Consider the following 7793-nt stretch of genomic DNA (forward strand, 5'->3'; position numbering starts at 1 on the left):
AGGGAAAGTAAAAAGAACGCGAGCTCCCTAACTCGAATAAAAACTTGAGAATAAGAACAGTGTATGATAAGGCGGTGATGGCGGTATCGTAGGCCGAGGAGCGTGCGAGATGAGTGGGTGGATTGGGTTTCGGGGAGGAGTTGGCGGGGTAGATGGGGGGGGGGTTGATCGAAGGAGGGTGTAAGAGGGTCCAAGCGGATCGGAGTGGACAAGAGAGGCAGAGGGTGAGTTGGGTAAGAATAAAGCCTTCGCCAGTAAGCTTAGCAGTGATCGATCGATGGATCGAGATGGAGATGCGCGATAAAGTGCCGGGCGATGACGAAGCACACGAAGGCGCGAAATACAAAAGGCGCGCGCTCACGATCAAAAAGTGCCGGACTTACGTGTTCTCGAAGACGGCGCGCCAAATGTCCAGGCTGCACACAGGAGGTCAGTGCCACATCAAGTGGCCCCGGAAGCTCGTGACGCTGTTGCGCTAAAGGGCCGAGAGGCGCGAGTCGGCACGGATGTGCGCACGAGGCGCCAACACAAGAGTCACTGGTTCACGGGCGCAACACTGCTTTCCATGCCGGGGGCACGACCATCGTCCCCGTCCACGGGAAAGCGTCGAGGGGAAAAAGCACGGGGACCGCCTTCTCCACTTCCCGCCGCTCTCCCCGCCTCGCCTCCTCTGCTACGCTCCTGCGCTGACCTTGCCTCGGATCTAGGGGCTAGTGACCTCGGACTCTCTTTCCCCTCGTTCGCGCTCACGTCTTTCTTGGCTCCAGCGACTTGCCGGAGCTCGCTAATCGGTCCCGAGCTACGGCCAACTCTCTTATCGCGCTACTGATGCCGAATTAGCGGCCAGACGAGCGGAGGCATCGCTCGACCCCTGGGACACGTCTCGTCACCTACTGTCGTCGCCTCGAGCGCGGACTTTGGCTTTGGGCCCTGCCTACACCGGAGATTACGAGGACGCTCTGTCTCCACTATTCAACGAGAGAAGGAGAGAAGCCGCGGGGCCGCTGGAGGAGGGGTTAGGATGCCTGTAAAAAACGAGTCGCGGCCGTTGGTGGGGTGCACTCCCAAGCGATGCTTTCACTCAGCCTCCAGATGGGCTTTTCGCTGCTTTAGTCGTATACGCGTTTTCCATGCGATCGTTTATTAAATACGCTTTGCTCGACATCCCGGGCAGTGCTGTCTCTGTCATTCTGGGATTCATCGTTGCCCGAGCAGCCGACGATCGGGAAGCTTCAAAAGATCCGCTTCCTTTTGACTGCCCGATGCTGTTGCATAATCCTGGCGTACGTCCTCGCTTGCCGAATGAAGAATCGCCCAACTTGTTCAAACTATTAAGTTATAAACAATTTGTTAGCTTTACGAGCGTCGACTAAACTTTTAAACGGAATGTACTCTCTTAAGAGCACTGACGACCTTATTCACAACATTCAATTATTGGATTTGAATATTTGTTGAAATTAACTCAATCACGACATTAATTTCTTGTCGTATTAAGCTAATATATTTTTATGATGAATATTGTCGTATGTTTGCCAATACGTTTTGATCGGCAATTTTATCATTATAAAAATGAAATCTCTGTTACTAAATTAAAAACTTAGGTTTGGTGTGCTGCATTATTTAACGGGATGTAAAGGATTTATTATTCAATATACGCATAAAAATAATTAATAAAATAACAATAAAATGGTATAGTAAATTATATTATAAATTGTAAAAGAATACAATGCTGGCGATTCAAGGATTTAATGAGAATTTCTTAAATATCCAAAATCTTCAGCTAAATTCTAAGTGTCTATTTGATTGACAACGACATGACATTGTTTGAAAATTAATAAATACTCATCAAGGCTTAAATCACGAATCACGAAATTCTATGATCATTGATTTCATTCTAATTCGATTAAACATTAATCTATTTATTTATAATCTTCCTACAGTTTATGATAATTTTGATACTTATTCTCTTACGTTTCTCATTCAAGTAATCAAAGATAATTATATTCTTCTAATTCTTATGTAATCTTTACGAAATAGATAAATTATATTTATCAATGTAAAATAATTTTAAACCATACATTCTGCAAATTATTGTTATTAAAAGAAAACAAAACAAAATAACAATTAAAAAAGAATTTTGTTGTTGCTGTTTATATGTGAACGGTGTTTTTTTTTAAGGGATGAAGGATATTTTTTTTAAATTATTTACTTATAATCCTCTGAATATTATAATAAAATCGAATAAACATAAAATCATTTAAATATAAAAAAGAATATATATAAAATTAAATAATATCTTATACCGTAATTGAAAGTTTTATACACCATATTGGAAAAAGTCTTGGTAGATAAAATGAAGTAAAACGTATTCTAAATTACAATTCATTTTCAATTACAGCATTTTAGAAAATTGTGATATATTAGTACTTACATTTCGGTATTATAATACGTCGACAAAATGAGTTAACACGTATTAATAATGTATAGAAGCTATGAAATAAAAGAAGGATAATGAAAAAGAGAGCGATGACGAAAGTCAGTACGACTACAATAGTCAAGCACTTAGCCATTGGATACTTTTCATATAAGCGTAAAGAAAAATTCTAAAATACAATCAAATAAAAATATGCTCGTTACCATAAACTTATTCAAGTTTGTAAGCTAATTTGAACAAGTAATGTCGTTATTAAAAGAAATTAAAAATATAAAGCGATTACTCTGTTCAACGGATTACTTTTCCATGATTAATGATCTAATTCGATATTCTACTCAGCTCTCGAATTTTCTTATTCAAGCTTATCAGTTTCTTCTTTTAAACATTTTTTTAATTCGTAGAGGTTATTTTTTTAACTATTACTTTTAGCTTATCCCTTTCAAGTGGTTTTGAATCATTCTAGTGTACGAATTATCAAACAGGTCTTTCTAATTTTTCATATATTTATATACACATATATATTTACATCTTTTTTATATATCAGTGTTAATTACTTAAAAAAATTCAATTAAAAAAAAAACTAAATATCTAAAAGTATTAAAAAAATAAAGATTATTTTTTAATAAATTATTGTAACAAATGACAATGTTATATGCTTTATAATTATGTAGAAACATAATCGTATATCTTAATATTGTACATATTAATTTATCGTTTATTATTCACTTTTTATTTTTAAATAAATTAAAGTAATTATAAGTACCAAATGTATGAACTCGTTAATTATTTCTACGTAATTAATATTTTAGAAACCTTAATTTGAATCGCAGATTATTCTTTATTGTTTGACAATTGGTTAATGGGTAGATTTTAGCTGTTTTGAAAAATTTAGCGTGAGCAATTAAAAATTAAATGTCAAAATGGATAATTTCCCTAAAAACTTAATTTTATTTTAATTATAAATATTAACGAGTAGAATGATTTATGATATAGAAGATTTGTCCTACAAAATTTGAATTACAATTACCAAATTATCTAAAAATAAAAAATGGAAAATTGATAAATACAACAATTAGATTAAAATTTTTTCTATAATATTAATTTCTATAATAGGAGAGATTTTTATTAAATATTATTTTCAAATAATGGATATAATATTGATTAATTCCTTTTAATATAAAATAATACATAGCATAGATAGAATAATAATAGATAGAACAAAAGTGCCGTATATATCTTATAAAGAACCTTCTTTTTTTTCAAATATCCAACTATCTTTGTATCACATGAAATAATAACGTTTTTACGAAAGATTAGTTCCTATGAATGAAGCGCATATAATTTTGAAGCTTAGAGTCGTTTGTCCTTTTGTTTTACTTTGGTTTAAAGAAGGCGGCGCCGGAGTAGGAGTAGAGCGAGTAGAAGAAGAAAAACAAGAAATAAAAAGAAAAAGATGGAAGAAAAATATCACCCGACGTGTCCCAGGGTCATTCATCCCCCTAGAAGTTACCCGAAGAAGTCAGTGTAAGGAAAAGAGATAGAGAGCGCAAAGATGCGAAGCCGATAAGAAGAATAATAAGAGTACAAGCAATAAGATGTATAGAAGCAAGAAGATGTATAGAAGTTCTCGAGCGATCGACCTCCTCCTCCTCCTCCTTCGCACTCACACCTGTTACTCTTGCTGGTCTCAGGCGTAGGTACGTAAGGAGCGTTGACTCGTAGGTTAACCTTGCCCGGGCTTCCCGCGGCGCGTTGTCCTCCTCCTCCTTCTCTTCATCCTTCTCGTCCATTCCTTTTCCACTTAACGTTACTCCATGCAGCTCTACCTCTCGGCCGAGATAGAAGCCGCGACGGTAGCGGCGAATCCATCCGTCTCGCTGATCCTTCGTTCCTCGTTTCGAGACTCGGACAGAAACCGGTCGCTCTTCTCCTGCCATTTCTATCTTTCACGGACATATGCCTCCAGTGTGCCCTCGGCAATATTCTTTCATCGACACTCTAGCTATTACAATTCTACCCATCACGGTACAACAATGTAGATGATTAAGCGGACGCCGATAATTTATTTCCTTATCTTCACTCTTTCTCCGAATGATACGAACGCTCGACAATGATGGATATCGTTTGTTAGCCATCACCCCCATAGCTTACCTTTATCTTTCCGGCAACACTTTCTCTGAAAGTACAGCGTATACCTTTCGATAGGTTCCAATCGTGAACGCTTGGCATACGTTATGTATGTCTACAATTATCCCTTATACATTAATCAAGAAAGTATCGCTGTTTTGTATCCGCAGTTTGCAACAATTTTTTTATTATTATAGCTTTAACTTTCTCAGATGTCTTCTTTTCTTTTTGTCACGTGAATTACATGAAATTTTAAAATGTTATATTTAACGAAGTACAGGTACGTTGGATTATTTGAGCTGTTTAAGAACTTAAAATTTTCGTAAACGTTATTGCATATAGAATATTTCGTATTTGTGAAAGTTGCCGTCCTTACATTGTACGTTAAAGCAATTAAACTCATAAGTATGGCTATTGGACCGGTATTTTATTTTCGAAAATATTTCAACTTAGCACACGAAAACAAGTGCGATACTCAAATAACGACGAACGCACGAGTAATTTGAATTATATTCATTGTAAATGTTTAAACGAGTAGACGCATAAGGTTTCATAATATTATTAGACAATTCTATTTTCCATTAGTATTATATTCAGAAATTTAAATAGCAAAGGGCTTACTACAGTTTTGTAACAACGGAAATGAAAAAAGCTTAAACAACTGTTGTCGTAAATTGCCATTAGAGCAGCGGCTTCACCTGTAAGTGCATTAACCCGTTTTACATTTTAAAACTGAACTCATTGCGGTACGGACACACCGGTAACACACTTTTTTGTGCGTCGCGGGTCCGCTTCGGTAAAAATTGTTACATTCTACTTAGTTCATGCGCGTGCCCGGCGTATATATATATATATATATATATATATAAATATAAAGAAATATATATATATACGCGCGCGCGCGCACACACACACGTGTGTCTGTGCAAGGAGCTTAATCAATTCAACTTGTCCCTGGCATCGAAGTTAACGGTGTGTCTACGGTACCTTCTCGCTTTTGCTTATTTAAACTTACGGTTCAATAGCCTCGAAAGTTAAAATAAAAAATGCCTTTCTATGCTCAAGTATAGCCAGTATATCTATTTTTTCATACTCCAGTTGTGGATGGTATGTTAACAATATTCATAAAATTAAAAAATTCGGCCAAGTATTTTTGTTTGCATTTTGGTTTAACTTCTTTTTTTCTGTGTAATACTTGTCTGAAATATAAGACGAACATCTGCAATTGTGCAAATGAATTCAAGCGTAAAAACTTTCTACATCGGATGCAAAATATTATATGTTCTTTAATAGCATACGACGAATAATAATTAATATTTGGGATAAAAATTTTTTTAATATTTATAATAAATAAAACACTTACGAAGATTAAATGAACTTGTCAATTACTGGATGGAAATTTATACTTTATTTTATCAATTTTAAATATTTTATCACTTATAATTGAATTATTTATATTCGATAATAAATTTACGAGATAAATTGAAATTCAACATTTGAATAAATTAAATAAATTCCAGAAATGCGAATAAACATTCGTTACTTAACAAAAATTAATTTTGCTTATTGTTATATGACATCATTTTTAATATTAATAGTATAAAATATATTTTTAGGAAATAGCAAAAATATAGAGTAATTTAATTAGGACAAAATTAAAAAAATTAATTGTTTGTTTTTAAATTTATCATAAGATATTATTAATATTATGTTAATATTTGTAAATGTAATTTTATAGGGATATTTATATGGATTAACATATTATTTATCCATAATAGTGTGACAGACGATTAGCAAACTGTGCATTTTGAAATTGATTTGTTATATTTGTATTATTTATATATTACGCATGGTAAAAGTGTATACGCAGTGTGCAAACACACATGGATACAGAAAAATTAATGTATCTTTTATGAGTAATGAGGACTGTACGAGACGAAGTAATGAAAATCTCTACATAAAATAGCAATATTGAGACATTAATAATGTTATATGAATATATAAAATAATATATAAATATTGATTATTTTAATTATTAAAGAAAATAAATTAACCAACATTGTAATGCATTTACTAATTTGATAACAATTACAACTATACATTTTTGTATTAAAAAAAAAAAAAAAAAAAAAAAAAAAAAAAAAGTTTTAGATTGTGTATATTGTGAAAAAATAATTAGAAGATTTTAAGAATTATTTCTTAAACAGACGAATGTAAATTTGAATAAAGAAAATTGCTGCAAGCTTTTTATAATGTAATTATGATAATATACTGTTTTTCCAAGCTAACTGTATTATAAAGTCGTTAAGTATCATTAAATGATTCACGTAATGTTAATTTGGATTATTGATTTTCGTATTATTGAATAATTTGTTAAATCTAATGAAAAATTTCATATAAAATGTTAGTTAGTCCGTGATATATGATACGATGGACTTGATAATTTTGGCAATAAGATACTGATACTAATCTAAATTAATAATTTTATAGTTTGATTGTAATTTCAATTAAATAGTAAGTTTTTTAGGTAGATTATTTGAAATTTATATGAACTTTTGATCAAAACATTGATGATATATCGTTGAAAATAAAAACGTCTTCCTTGAAGAAAAATCCTAAATAATATAATGAATTTCATTTTATTGGTAGAAAACAATTTACCGAGAGAGTAGAATAGTTTATATATATGATGTTTTTGCATTTTTATTATTCAGTTGAAAATCATTTAGATAAAAAACGGTATTATATCATTTACTCAATAAGGCAATCAGAAATCTCAAATACAGAATTTGATTGTAAAAAGTAATAGTTTGTATATACAAAATGCACTTATACGAATGCTGTAGAATAAAGAAAATGCAGTTTAATTTGGTAACGTTCAATAGTAAGTTAATCTGCGCATTTTAAACAGATGTCTGACCGGACTCGATTATTTTCTACTTTGATGCACACCAGGTATAATGTAAATTACTTGAATAACGTGAATTGGCATTAAAGTGTAACCTATAAACAATTATAGCATGCATAATGCACAACACTTGTAATTCATAATAATTTAGCTACATTCATGAAAATTGATGTGCTGGTCAATGCTGATAGTAGGATATGAGCGTATTTATGGGTTTGATGAATGTTTACGTTTTTCGGAATTGATGTTACAAGTTTCCTATTATGGAGACCAAGAATGAAACTTCACTTTTTTTGACAATGTCAGATTCTTTAATGACATCGG

General features: G+C 32.9%; 1 protein-coding gene across 1 annotated transcript in view; it reads right to left on the bottom strand.

The window, feature by feature from the left end:
* The window catches only part of LOC105362440 (uncharacterized), a 12380-nt gene extending 11443 nt beyond the window's left edge, over positions 1–937 (bottom strand). Inside the window, exon 1 of the mRNA XM_011499881.1 lies at positions 384–937. The gene's annotated coding sequence lies outside the window, so the exon portion shown is untranslated. The remainder of the gene's footprint in view (positions 1–383) is intronic.
* Positions 938–7793: the final 6856 nt, after the last annotated feature.

Source organism: Ceratosolen solmsi, unplaced genomic scaffold (genome assembly GCF_000503995.2).
Source record: "Ceratosolen solmsi marchali unplaced genomic scaffold, CerSol_1.0 scaffold35, whole genome shotgun sequence".
Classification (NCBI taxonomy): domain Eukaryota; kingdom Metazoa; phylum Arthropoda; class Insecta; order Hymenoptera; family Agaonidae; genus Ceratosolen; species Ceratosolen solmsi.